At 46.0% G+C, this 13,972-nt stretch overlaps 1 protein-coding gene and 1 long non-coding RNA gene across 2 annotated transcripts in view; one reads left to right on the top strand and one right to left on the bottom strand.

The window, feature by feature from the left end:
- Positions 1 to 2,668: 2,668 nt before the first annotated feature.
- On the bottom strand, positions 2,669 to 12,133 carry LOC121139680. Its single transcript, XR_005876578.1, has 2 exons — positions 12,030 to 12,133; positions 2,669 to 5,277 (listed from the first exon to the last, which is right to left on the bottom strand). It is a non-coding gene; the product is annotated as an uncharacterized LOC121139680 (long non-coding RNA).
- Positions 11,677 to 13,972, top strand: part of Grin2b (glutamate ionotropic receptor NMDA type subunit 2B) — a 435,636-nt gene continuing 433,340 nt past the window's right edge. The window contains exons 1-2 of the mRNA XM_005072886.4: positions 11,677 to 12,274; positions 13,240 to 13,661. The gene's annotated coding sequence lies outside the window, so the exon portion shown is untranslated. The remainder of the gene's footprint in view (positions 12,275 to 13,239; positions 13,662 to 13,972) is intronic.

Here is a 13,972-nt window from a genome sequence, read left to right as displayed (position 1 = left end):
ACCATCAACCAAAGGAAACTTCCCCTGCATTACATTGCGCTAGCAAGGCATTTTATCACAGTGACAAGACGAGCAGTGGGTACACAGTACCTCATACTGTTATGTGGACCGGTTAGCTGATTCATAAACAGTGCTAACACAATGCTCTAGGACAGTGCACAGTCGAAGCTAGTTATCATTAGTGCTATTATTTCTAATCAGAAAGCGTCTTAAACTCAGCGCACTGGCTTATTGCTTCCTGGCTTGCTCATGCTGTGTGTCCCGTCTTGAAGGCAGTGTCCCACTTCAGTTAGTTGAGATGAGCACCAGAATCTTATCCCACTCCATCGCTGGCTGCATTCGGTCAGGGACCGTATCGTCACGACTTTAGCAATTTAAATGTGCATGACTATTCCTAATAACCCTGGATGTACTCCCTGCTCTGTTTTGTCACTCCGCGTGTCACACTTCATTATTCTTTTCCGCGAGTGACAGCTTCCTGATTTTTGTCTCCCCATATCAATGTTTGGGAGACAGGACAGTGATATTAGGAACAACAGGCTTTTCTTCTTCTTCTTTTTTTGACAGGGGTTCACTATGTTTGCCTGGCTTGCTGGGGACTCACTCCATAAGATCAGGGCTGCCTTGAACTCACAGAGATCTACCCATCTCTGCCTCCCAAGAGCTGAGATTAAAGAGGCACACCTCTGCTCCTGCCAAACATCTCATGTTTTTGTCATGGAAACTGACCTTGAACCCTGGCTTTACTTCTTGCCGAGGGCAGAGTTTGAGGAAAGCTGGTTAATCTCTGTTTCCTTCCTTCATCCTTATGGGGTTTCCCACATGCACTTGCACAGGCAGGCCTTAAGAGTTTGTATGAGATCACTAACTAAGGCTGTGCTCTCTCTCAGCATGTAGCTGGAAATCAACCGAGCAATTTGAGTCCTCTTCCCTCCATTGGATGTGACCGTGTTATTGCCAATTTTAATTGCAGGGTTACACTAGGTCCTCCTGCACAATCACGGATGTACAAGGAGGCACGATCCTGCATCCTGTCTCCTGTTGTTGAACTAGCATCTCTAAAGTCATACCGATTTTCCTCCTCAGTTTGGAATGCCTAACTCCCCTCCACCAAAAGTTCAGAACTAGTACCACATCCTCTGAGAGCCGGCTTTAGCCTTCGGTGTATCAGTTAGTTAGTGCCATAAACTCGATGCATAAGAGATGTCTCTACGATGTAGTGGATCAAAAGAGCAAGAATTTATTCTTAAAGATCTGTAGGTTGGCAAAGGTTACCCACGGGAGGTTGTATTCACTTGGAGTGACTCAGTTTCTCTCTGCATGACTCTTCTTTCCTCCTGCTGAAGCTGAAAATAACGATGTTTTCTTAATTAGCATAATTCCGGTGATCAGAAAGAGGGTCTCAAGGTAAGCCTACCTGTTTCAAGCAATCCACTGTAATATGTCAGGAATTACTTGGGGAGAAAATGATCAGTATTAAGAATTGCTTGAGGATTAGGTGTGGTGGTGAACACCTATAATCTTAGCACTCAGGAGATGAAGGCAAAATAATCTTGAGTTCAAGGCTAGTTATTAGCCAGAAAAACAGACAGACAGGAGCTAATGAATGTTCCTGTTGTTTGCAGAACTGAAAAGCACTTCATGATTAACAGACTGGCATTAGATGTGTATCGCCTGCTCATGCAAACAACTCCTCAACTAGCATCCTGCAAGAGCGGGACAAGAATCTTCCATCTTCTTGAGTCAACTTTTTCAGATGAAGCAAGTCATCTTCCTTGCTTCAACTCAACCTGGCCTCTTTGCTCAACTGACCCATTAGGCGGCAAGCATCCAGACTGGCATCCATTTACACAAGGACCAACAGGACAGTCTAGACATGCTTGTCTGAGGGCCATGGCAGGAGAGTGAAATCTTGTGCAGAGGTAGGCAGGCCTCTTCTTTTCTAGATATGGAACTAGTGCTCCATAACCTGCGCTTCATTTTACTGGAGAAAATGAGTCGTATGGTCAAATCCAAAGTCGAGGTATAGGAAAGAATGCCCCTCCCAAGATGCAGTGTGTGAGCATGACATAGAGCTGCAGAGAAAAAAACTCATTATAGGAAGACACAGAATTCATACCAAAAATGCAACCTTCCACATTCTAGTTAGAATTGATAACTCTGCTGGAGTTTTGAACTTTCCCTTCTGTCTCTTTAACAAGCTGTTGTGAGAATTTTCTTCCTGGTCAAGACTTGATAACTTCTGCCCCTGTCCTTCTAAGGTTCCAACAACAAGCCAACATTTGAATCCATCATAGTTCCCCCTGGGGAATCAATGAGTTTATAGGATTTACTTAAAGAGTGTGGGTAAGGGGTCACCAATAGAAACATGGGTGTCTCCAAATCAGATATGCCAGAAAGTCTTTGTCCCTGCATGGATGATGGCTTCCCATAGCTACACAGAGGAAGGCCCCTTCCTTTTGTTTGTAAAAAGAAACCTGGGAAGTGTTTTTGTCAGAAGATATTCATAATTTGTTTCTAAATAGTGGTTAATAGAATTTTCCCCTCTAAATGATCACAAAATTATCTGCAAATTAGTTCTCCCAGCAATCAACCAACAGGTAAGAGAGAAATTTTGCCAAGAAGGAACTTTGGAAGGATTTGTAAGAAATGCTCCAGTAAACACAGATCAAGTGGAAGGAAGATTTTTATTTGCAGATATGAGGGACTATTCATCTTGTTGTTTTAAGACAAGGGATGACAATTTTGTAGGTTACAGATGAGGTTGCAATTGTACCTTTCCCAAGTTCATCATCAAAAGCCTGCTTATTACTACTTACTGACAGTCAGTCATTACACAGGAGTTGTAAGATGCTCCTTTCCTAATTCTACCATTCCTTCATCAGACAGTAAACAGAGAATTTTGTGCAGAAAACGCTTTCTTCTCTGTGTCCACCCTTGGAAGTTACCATATGAGCTGACGGATTCCTTTCCATCTTAATGGTCATTTTTTGTTAATGTCATAATAGCCCCAAACTGACCTGTGAGACCCACTAAGCCCAGTCTTCACTCTTCTTTGACTCATTCTTATTGGTCTAAGAGAATGTCCCTGAGTCAAGCAAGGCAATCTGTTTTTAGCTTACTAGTGGTCTGGAATTTGTCACACCCCCAAGCTTCCCCCGTTTTTTTCCCCCACCAGAACTGTTACTTAGAAACCAGGATCTAGGCAGTTGATGTGCCTCTTGTCACTGTAATGTCATTGCTTGTAGGTCTGTTCACTTGTACCTATAAAATTTTCAGCATTGTTCACAACTGCTGCTCTAATACGACTGCTAACAACAGAGGTACAGTCTGAAGTTTCATATCTCGATAATTCCTCAAGTTATCAGGCCACCAGGAACACAGAGTGTGGCCTCACATTGTCACCCAAAAGATGACTTGTTAATGAAAGGAAGATGAGCCTTTCCGACGCTGACACCTTGCAGTCATCTCCAAATCACCGATTGAAATTGGCATCATTAGTCATGCCACTAGCTTTGTGTGACACCTGAAATCATACACCAGGGAAGTTGGCAATATCACCTTGCCGGAAAATATTATTCTTAATCTATTCATGGGGAAAAGAAATCATGAAGGTCTGCCTTGTCCTATATTGTTGGCTGTGATGATTCATCTTGGCAATTTGGTGGCATTTAAAATCACCACGAAAACGAAGCCTGGGCGTGTCTGGGAGGGAATTTCCAGACTGGATAACTGAGGTGGAAGACCCTCCTTAGATGTGGGCGGAGCCATTCTATGGGCTGGGGTACTGAATAAAAGGCGAAAGGAACTTGAGTATCCGTGTCCACGGGACTCTGTTCCCTAATTGTGGATGCGTCACCCTCTTGCCAACATGATGGATGATATCCTCCACCTGTGAGCCAGAACAAATCTTTCCTTCCTTAAGTTACTTCTTGTCATGTTGGTGGCAGCAGTGAGTAAGGTAACTAATACACCCACATTATTAAAGAATGCCAACGTCACCAGGTCTTCTGTCACAAGCCTATAATCCCAGCACTCTGGAGATGGAGGCGGCAGGGTTGCAGATTCAACGCCAGTTGGGATTATACATTGAGACTGTCTCAATGAAGCAAAGCAAAGCGAAGCAAAACTAAAGTTAATGCCACGCAAAGAGTAAATCAGAGAGGAACTGTTCTAGATGAAAATGGACTAAGGGGACACGATAGCCAAATAAAATACATGATAAGGTATGCTTATGAAACAGTTGGAAACTATGCATATTGGCAATAATTGTGATATCTGTGTATTAGAGGGCATCAAGATGGGCAATGTGCTTATGTAATACATTGGAGGCTTTGTCTGAGACAGGAAGCAGACCCCGGTTTCTGTAGATGTCAGCAGACAATGAACTAAGAAGTCAGGAGGTAGCAGAGTGTGTCATTTCTCCCTGGGGCGCCCACCAGGACTTCTGAGAGAGCTGCAAGTGACCATGCAGGACTATAAATGGAGGTTGCAAGGAGGATGGTGGGGGCGGGGCGGATGCCCAATGGTTTCGATTACTTTAAACTCTTCACTCACATTATTTTGATAATACTAAAACTTTAAAAAGTCTTATAATAAAATCGACAACTGCAAGTGAGACAGAGAGGAAAAATCTTTGGGATCTGAAGACCTTCCCATCCTGGGAGAATCAGAATCCAATCCTGTGGGCATCCTCTGGAGAAGTTCAAGTAGGGTCACCATGCCAAAGCAGTCACAGTATCACAGAAAAGCCTTCTTTAAATATTTGCTGACCTCCTTCTTCAGACCTCTTACAAGTCCTTCTCTTACTCATCTAGACAACGCTGGAGGTACTCAGAAGGCGTCAGCGACTCTTGTGGAGTTTACGTCACATACGTCTCAGAGCACCGGGCCTGAGTTAACTTGCATGGATGGGGCATATAGCCCTCCACCATTTCAGACGGGAACCTCGGAATTCTTCCCGAGCACCAGGTGATGTCCTGGTACTCTACGCTTGTACACAGCCTGTCAGTCTCCTCATAGCCCCGCCCCACACTCAAGTAGGAGATTGCTAAGCTACTTTGTTTATATTTCCTTTAGTAAGTGAGTTCTGGTTGTCCTTGAGACTGAATGGTGCAGTATGGTAAGTGTTCCAGAAGTGAGCAGGCATCATTAGCAATGCAAGCTACTCTTGGGGGATGATGCCAACTGTTTGAGAGTGAAGATCCACTTGGGAGGAGAAAGATATTACATGGAAAAATGATATTGGTGTTATTGATACTGCTCACAGAGAAAATCCTGCAATGAGAGAAGGAAATTGAGTGCGGAGGGAAAAGGGAACTGGGAAGTGTTGAAGAGTCTAGGTCATCTCCTTTTGGTTTTATTGTTTGCATCATTATCTGACAACTTTAGCTAAGAGGGCTCATATTTGCCTTCAGATAGTGATGACATCTCTCATCCGCATTGCTGATGATGGGGAAAAATGGGCCACATATCCTAAGTAGCTTATATTTGGAGAGATGAAAATTAATATTTTAAGAGATTTCTACAAACAAACAACAAACAAACGGCAAGAGAGACGGCTCGGCAGTTAAGAACACTGCCTACTCTTCCAGAAGTGCTGGGTTTGATTCCTAGCACCCATATGGCAGCTCACTACTGTCTGTCAACTCTATTTCCAGGGGATCCACCACCCCCTTCTGGCCTCCTCAGGTACTGCACACATACATACATACAACATACATGCATTCATACATACATACATACAACATACATGCGTTCATAATACAACATACATGCATTCATACATAATACAAAATACATGCATTCATACATAGAAACACTCATATACATGAAATACTTAAAAAAATAAAAAACCCAACTAGTTGTGACCAAATATTGTGCCCCAAATATGTTAAAGGGGAAAAGCTAACAATAAACAGAAACAAGACAAGTAAGGCAATGACAACTCTAACTGTGCTCAGCAGGGGGCTGTTTCCATTTTTCTGCAGGACGAGAGTGATCATAGAAAGAACGTCCAGTGAAGCCCCTTCCCAAGTCCACCGGACCCTTTCCATCACATGGCATCTTCCTCCTCTCTGGTGTCTCCGCTCTCATGGTCTTCTTTATCTCCCCACCTCTGCTCTCCTGTGTAAGTTTTCACAAGAAGCCACAACAAGGCACACACCAGGCTGCACTCGAGGCACTGGGGCATGAGTGATCCTTTCATGGCTGCAGGACAAGCAAGCCTTCAGACAAGGGGTGAGAGCTGTTTGACTGCCCTTCTGAAGAATGCTTGTCTGGGTTGACTAATTAATATCATTATTATAAGAGCAAAATAGAGATTCTTTGAAAAGAGTAACGAAGGGAGAGGCAGGAGCTTAGCTTGCTCGTGAGAGGCATTAAAATGGAATGTTCTGTCTGTTTCCTATGCTCTCTCCAACAACAGCCAGCAAAGGAAGATGTGTTGGGTTTAGTACAAGGCTTTCCTATGCTTGTGGTCAACTGAGCCTTTAACGAACCACTTTCTCAAAGACAAAACAAAAACACGAAGCCTGCTGTTTATTAGGTTAAGGAATAGGGTAGACTGACTTTGTACAGCTCCTTGGAAGCCATCCAACTTGTACTTTGAACAGTGTCCCTCTGTCATTGGGACCTGGAGCTTGTCAATTAGCCCAAGATGGCCGGTCAAGAGATCTATAAGGATCTGCCCATGTTCCCTCTCCCCAGGGTTGCGACTACAAGAATGCACCATAATGGCTATGTCTTATGCTTTAGATTTATTTACTTATTTAACTTATTTGCTGTTTATATGTGTGAGTCTGCTTAAGTATATATGCATCATGTCTGTGCTGTGCCCACACAAGCCATAAGAAGGCATTGGATTCCCTGGAACTGGAGTTACAGGTGGTTTTGAGCTACCGTGTGTGCTGGGAACAGTACTCAGATCCTCTGTATGAGGATGTAAGTGCCCCTAATCACGGAGCCATCTTTCCATCACCCAAAGCATCTGTTTTAAACATGCTCAACAAATTAGAGTTGTGTAGAATCTGTCTGCAATATTTCCCATTTGAAAGAGTCTCAAAAGTTTCAACATGGGCTCATCAACACTAAATTCCTAAAAATGCTTGTAGGCTCGGAAGAGAAATCCAGATGAAGTGCTGAACAGAGTTCACTGACAGAATTCAAAGACTGACTGTGTCACTTCTAACAAGACATGGGAAGACACGTTGGGACATTGTAATGAAACACGCGAGGACTCAAGCACTGTTGTGTGGACCATACTGAAAGAGTCCCACTTCCCATCAACTACACTGACTTAGTAAAGAGAAAACTCAGATGAGAATTAAGGAAATGCAAAACAAAAGAGCCAAAGCTGAACACTGCCATCAGCAGAAAGTAATCTGACCTGGAGGCCGCTGCCACCCCCCTCCAACACAATCACATAGAAACTGTGCTTCTTTAAGACGAAGAGAGAATTTTGAATAGAGATAATGAGCAGACTCCAGCATCATTTGATAATCCAATTAATGAGGAGGAGTGACTCACTCGGACACCTAGGAGAAAAGATTTCAATTCTGTCTGATTTGAGAGAAAGTTACTGACACTGGCAGCGACACTGTAAAACCCATAGCCCATTAAAAACCAATAAGTGTCTTCAGTTCAAGATAATTTAAGGTTAGTTAAGAAAAGGTGAAATTCTTATAACACAACTACATAAAAATGAAATTTGATGATTTTTCTCAAACTGGACAATCCCCCCCCAAAAAAAGTATATTTCGAATCTAGGCAGTGGTGGAAAGGCTGCCTTTGATGCCCTTCCCTTATAGTGAGATTGATGACTCCCTTGGTTACCATTCCTAGAACCTTGACCCAATAGCTGATCGAAGCAGAAGTAGGTACCCACAGCTAAACACTGGGCCATACTCTTGGATGGAGGAGAGATGACGAAATGAACCAAGATGGAACTGGAGATACCCGCAGAAACACTTGACCTGACCTAATGAGAGCACTGCAGACCCTAGTCGTAAAGTGGGGGAACCAGCATTGGAGTGAACCAAGCCCTCTGAATGTGGGTACCATCTAGAAGGCCAAGACAGTCTATGGAACCTCTAACAGTGGAGCCAGGGTTTATTCCTCGGTCACAAATGGACTTTGGGAGTCCTTTCACTATGGAGGGATACTATTACAGCCCAGATACGGAAAGGAGGGTCTGGGCCTTCCCCAAATGATGTGACAGACTTTGATGACCCCCCCATGGAGAGTCTCACTATTCCTGGGGAGTCAGTGAGGGGGCGGGTTGGGGGGTCAGTGAGAAGCATGGGGGGATGGGGGTGAGGGAATGGGGAATAGATATGTAAATAAGAGTGTTTCTAAAAGAAAAAAGAAAAAATTACTTATTTCAGCCAGCCAAGTGAACATTAATATATATGTATATATATGTATGTATACATATATATATTTCATGTCTACCAATAAGAAAGCCATTATTCTCAATTATCTCAAACGTGAAAAACAGCTGCCAACTGGCCACATTGAAGAACAGATTGGATCTTTTTGTTATTTGATTACCTTTATAGACATATTGCTTGAAACCATTATGTAAAGAACTGCAACGGGATATGTATTTTACACAGGAAAGCAAGTACTGCAGAAGTGTCAGGCAGTTCCCTCACAAGAATTGTTATTTAAATTTTTTGTTTCATAACATTTATGAATATTAAAGAATTTTAAATTGTTGTGATTTATTTCCACATTTTAAGTATTCACTTTCACACCACTTAAAAAAATTTCTTTCTCTTAAACAGGCATTCTAAATTGTATAAGCTTCAGGCCCATCTTTTGTTACCAGTGTTTGATCTGAAGGGCATTGCCATAGCTATATGGATGTGTATGTATGCATAGTCCTGCAAGGTACAGGCTTTGTGTCTGCCCAGTGGCCTATGGACAAGTGTTTGCAGCATTTCCGAGACCCTCTCTTAGAGTCCAGCCAGCTGGCAGAGTACTTTCAACTATGTCCTTAGCAGCCGGAGGCAAGAGATTTTCCTCAACAAACAATGCTTCAAAGTGCAACCCACCATTTTCTCTTGTTAGAAAGCCTCTGTGCGGCCTGAACAGGAGTAAGCAATGTCTTCTTTGCAAAGCAGGGGAATGGCACTGCAAAATCACGAGTCTGGGCAGTCCCTGAGGTAGTTCTTTGGTAGTTGATTTTTGTGAAAGCCCAAATATGGGTGAGAGAAGCCCGCCTGGGCGGCTCAGGTGTGTGAGGCTGACTCAAAATAAAAGTAGGAACAGGGCTTGGGGTATTGCTTAGTGGCGACACATTCGCTGGGCAAGTGCAGGGTCTGGGTTCAACCCAGTTCCAAAAGGAAAGGAAAGAAACAAGCAAACAAAACAAGTGCATGTCGGGAAGTCTGAGAAGGAGAGAGAACTAACCCTTGGTCCCAGTGCATGAACACGGGAGAGGGATTAGCAATTTTTACTTCTGAAGCTTTGTGTTTCCTAGCATGGCTTAGTCCTGTCATCAGAAAAACTATGCAGGAAAGTGACCGCAGGAAACCCCTAATAATTCCTAAGTCCACACATCAGGAAGCCAAGCAACAGGGAGGGCTGGGAGCACTATAAAGTACCGTAAGAAATTCTCAGAACAATTAATTTAAAGAAAGGAATTAAGCAACTAGCTGGGAAGACGGGAACTATACCTAGGAATACAGTTCTCAGGTGAACCTCATGAAATTGCCTTTTTATTATAGGTCAATAATGGTTACTTCATATGACTGAGAGTGTCGCGATTGAACTGTCAACACTGTATGGCTCAAGTCAAAGGGCGTGGGGCTATTATTTTTCTTTCTGGTTGGCCAGTTCTTCACTCAGTGTGGCATTATGAATATGCTACCTACTGGGGTGAAGCATACAAGAGGTGTCTCCCAGTCAGCGTGATAACCAGAGGAGGCAGCTGTGCTGTGCATTCCCACATATGTATGGCAGGGAGAGTCAGCGTGCTGCTGACCAAATGCCCCCTGTCACTCACACGTCCCTGAAATTGTTGCAGAAGCCAATTCGGGGCCACTACAAAGAATGCCCAGAGGAGGTGGGCATTCATTAGACTCCCAAAGGAGAGAACGGGTTGTGTTGGGGACAGAGGTTACCTATGTTCCTTGTTTGCTCTCTGCTAGCAAAAGTGAACAGGCTGAGAAGAAAATGTTGGGTTTGGGCAAAATGGAGAATGAAAATAAAAGAGAGCAAGATGCATCTTTTAGAAAGGGGGATGGGAAAGGAAGGTGGCCCACGAGGTGAAAAGTGTAAGAAAAGGAAACTTAGAAAAGCAGACTGACAGCCCACGGGCGAGCATAAGCGGGTGCAGGTCCCAGCCTGAAGAGGGCGACCATTTCTGGAAGACGCGGGGCAGAGCGCTTTGGAAGGGTCCACTGGCCTTCGTTCCTGCTGCTAGAAATGTGAGCACCGAGAGGTTGGGCCAGCTGCTGAGTGCTGCCAGCAGGGCTATCTCAGCATTCCACAGCTTTCCAACGTCACCCTGTCTTAGGAAAGAATCAAAACCGTCTCAGGGAGGGTACTTTGCTTGTGAACACAAGGTGTTGTGTGTCTTAAAACATTAGATACCTAGAACAAGCCTGACAAAGTCCAGGAACCGGACAGGACTGCTGTTAAGAACAAGCCTTAGGCCGTCCTAATGCTGGAGACCAGAACACCTGCTGCACAGACCAGCGGTCCCGACCACTCTGCACACAACACAGTTCCCTGTGTGTTCACCTCACACCCTCCCAGGCTTGTGAGAGAGATGTCCGCTGTTTCACAGCTGTAAAAGTCACCGCCACCGTCATGCTCTGGGTCACTGAAGAAATGATGGGTGAGGAGAGCAAGAATGTGTCTACAAGGGCATTAATATTGAAAAATAAATAGTAGTGCAAGCAGTCACAAGGACTCCCAAAGCATAAAGCAACTTAGAGGGAGAAAAATGGATTCTATTTGCTCTGTAGAGAAGCTGAGGTTGTCAGTGCTGTAAAATAATTTTGTATGGGGAGTGTTCGTTAGTCTATCATCTTTTCTCAAGATCTTTAAAAAACACCATATACTTCAAAAAAGAACCCCAAGGTCCTCAAATCTTCCCTCGAAGCCAGAAAAATCACACACACACACACACACACACACACACACACACACACACACACACACACACACACACCATGCTGTACAATTCAGCCTTTAATTACATTCACCTAGTTCCCTATTGTTTTACCATCATCTTCCTGCACTGAAGACAGACCTTAAGCTCCCTGAAGGCAAGAAACCAGCCTTCAAGTTGGCGCCCAGCACCCAGAACACAGGTCCCCAGCAAAGGCTGCTGAATGGAACCGAGGTGGTGGTGGGGTTTCAATGTCAGCCTGCTGGTCCACCGGGGCCCCTGTCTGGTCCCCTCACCCCTAAACCACCCTACATCGTTGCTATTCCTCACTGAGGCCAGGAGGAGGCGCCACGGACTCGGGTTAAGCTTTTCCCACCCCTCTGCTACCCCACTTCCCCCAGCTCATGACGTGAGAAGCAGCCTCAGCCAAGAGTCTTAGCAGTAGGAGTGAGGGGGTGATGGAGGGGGCTTGGGGGTGGGGAGGGGTGGGGGGCGGAGAGCAAGAGGACGCGCGTGCACACACACCCTGTCTCTTAGATTTCTCCTCCTGAGCTCGAGTGTGAGAGGTAGGGTGTGTGTGTGTGTGTTGTGTGCGCGCGCGAGCGCGCGCCTGTGTGGCACGTTCCTGGGTGTGAGACCCAAATCAAGACCAAGACCTTTGATGTCCCCGCCCTCCCAGCGTCGCCGGTGATTAATACCCATTTTTCTTACTCTCCCCCTCCTCCCCTGCCTTTCCTCTCCTGCTGCCGAACGCTTGACTTGCCCCCGCCTGCTTCCCCTCCCCCGGCTCCCATCATCACCAACTGGAATCTGGGCTCTCCTGCCTCTCCACCCCCCCCTTTTTTTTTTGAGAAAGGAAGGTCCTCCCCCACCCCCTTTCCAGCACCACTTCCTTGGGCTCCTTCACCTCTAGGAAATCTCGGGGCTTGGCTCTATGGAGAAGCGCTCCCTGGGTCAGGCTGCCTCTCCATCCCTGGCATCCAGCGGTGCTGGCGTCCGAATGCTTTTCCTTCAGCTCTGCAAAGAGTCGTAGTGAACTTCCCACCCCCGGAGACTGATCCGTCCATCCTGCCTTGCAGGAAAGGGAACCCTCAAACCTCGACACCCGCCACCCCTTTCTGGACACTGCCACCGCGGAGGCGCTCAGAGCCGGTACGTAAATGCTCGCTTTGGAGTCTCAATTTTGGGGGCTTGGGGAAATCAGACAGATAAAGGGGTCGAAACCTTGGCACGGTTAACCAACCTGGTGTTGGGTACAGCTTTCCGATCCAGCAGCACCGGGCACTTGGTATTTTGGATGGGGCTTTTTTTTTTTTAACAAAAGGATATTTTGGGGGAGAGGGAAGGGGTAGGACTGCCTTTGATGTTTCTGAGGGGGTTAATCCTGCTTGCCGAGAGGCTGGGCAGCGGTGCCCGCGGCGGGAGCCACGCGCTGCGACCCTCCGGTCCAATCCACTGGCTGCAGGTGCAGCCCGGTGCGCTGCACATCAGCGCGGCGGCGGCGTGAGTGTGCGCGGGGGTGAGTGTGAGTGCGCGCGGGGGCGCGTGCGCGTCGGGGGCGTGTGTGCGCGCGTGTCAGTGTGCCCCTTCCAAGAAATGCCCAGTGTGCGGCCGGTGCACAATCAGAACCCGTTGAGCACGAGCCCAGGGTGGGAGGAGGCTCTGCTGCTGGTGGAGATGAGGAGAGCTAGCCAGACATGTCAGCAGCATTGCAGATGGGGCTGGGGGCCGCACTCGCTGGCGAGTTAAGTGGGGATGGTGTGCGTGTGCGCGCGCGCGCGTGTGTGAGTGTGAACTGCTGTGTGGAGCCTCCTTTCCCTGCCTTCCTCCTTGCTTCTCACTTCCCCCTTTCCCTCTCTTCGATTCAGGTTGGCTTTTCCCACTCTCATCCATGCCTGTCCCAGGAATGGTATAGGCAGACCTTTTCTGAATTATTTATAGATTGGTGCCAGCTGTTTTCAATTCCTCTCGCGTGCACTCCGTGGGAAACGCAGGATTTCCTCCCCTCGTTTCTTATAACGACTTGATATATACATATATATCTTTCCGGCTTGCATTTTGCTCACCCTCCGGGGGACACTCGAATCAAACCCTGACCTCCTCTTTTTTCCCCTTAGGAAGGGGATGCTTTGGGAATGACCATGCCCCACCGAGGGACGGAGCCGGCCCCCAGCTTCTCCACACAGAGACTCCTCTACTAAAGCTTCAAAAATTAAAAAAAAAAACCGTAATTGCCAGAAGACTCCTTAAATATATATATTCGGGCCACTAACCTCACATGCACATGGGATAATGACTCTGGATTCTGCATTGTGAGCTGCTTCCCACACCCCGAGCTTCCTTTTTTCTTTGAATTTGCATCTCTTCAAGACACAAGATTAAAATCAAATTTACGCTACACTGGATTTTAAATCTCTTCCGTTCCTTTATCCTCCGTCTTTCTTATGTGGATATGCAAGCGAGAAGAGGACCCTGGATATTCCCAACATGCACTCTCCCTTAATCTGTCCGCCTAGAGGTTTGGCTTCTACAAACCAAGGTAGGGCAATTCTATTTATTCTTTTTCCTCACCTGGGGTAGGGATTCCTCATTTCTATCTGTCTTTTCCAGTCCCCACCTTTTCTGGAAGAAAAAAAAATAGCATGATATTAAAATAATGCTGTTTCGGGGAGAAGGCTTCTGTGACAAAGAAGGGACTCTCCAGGTTATTTCTTTTCCTTCTGTCATCAAACAGGTTTTTTTTTCATTTGCTCCCCCTCACCCCGGGAAGGTGATGGGGGTGGGTGTATGCAGGCACACAAGATGTTGGAGGGCGTAAGGGGTGTATGTCTATATGCAGACACAGCCAAC

Source organism: Mesocricetus auratus, unplaced genomic scaffold (assembly GCF_017639785.1).
Source record: "Mesocricetus auratus isolate SY011 unplaced genomic scaffold, BCM_Maur_2.0 Super-Scaffold_100001, whole genome shotgun sequence".
NCBI classification, from domain to species: domain Eukaryota; kingdom Metazoa; phylum Chordata; class Mammalia; order Rodentia; family Cricetidae; genus Mesocricetus; species Mesocricetus auratus.
Note: the sequence above shows the minus strand (reverse complement) of the source record. Positions and strands in the feature narration are given on the sequence as shown.